Raw genomic sequence first — 447 nt, 5'->3', positions numbered from 1 at the left:
TCTGGTTGAACTGTAAAGTGCCTTGAGATGACAAGTGTTGAATTTGGTGCTATAGAAATAAACTGAATAGAATTGAAGATGAGATCTAGATCAGAATGAGTGAAAAGTAAAAGGGGGCTGAAGCGGTCTAGTCAAAGTCCAGACCTTCAGCTGATTGTGAGTGGGAAAAAAGACTGAAACAAGTCCTAAAGTGTAGAACGGACATTTTATCCAAGTTCATCTGAAGATCTGTGAGTTTGTTCATCTTGTTTTTTTTCCTCTGGTTCCCTGGAGACTTTAAAAATCACCTGCTGAGGAGACAGGAAGTCAGTGAGCTGGGGGGTAAAAAGGTGGAAGAAGGAGAGGATGGATCATAGGAGGTTCTGATCTGGATCCTGATTCATGTTGATCTACGAGACTCAAAAACAAAAAAGTTCCCTCTGCAGCCAAGCTGGTTCCATCAGAGGG

This window comes from Cyprinodon variegatus, unplaced genomic scaffold (assembly GCF_000732505.1).
Source record: "Cyprinodon variegatus isolate N-32 unplaced genomic scaffold, C_variegatus-1.0 Scaffold665, whole genome shotgun sequence".
Lineage (NCBI taxonomy): Eukaryota > Metazoa > Chordata > Actinopteri > Cyprinodontiformes > Cyprinodontidae > Cyprinodon > Cyprinodon variegatus.
Note: the sequence above shows the minus strand (reverse complement) of the source record.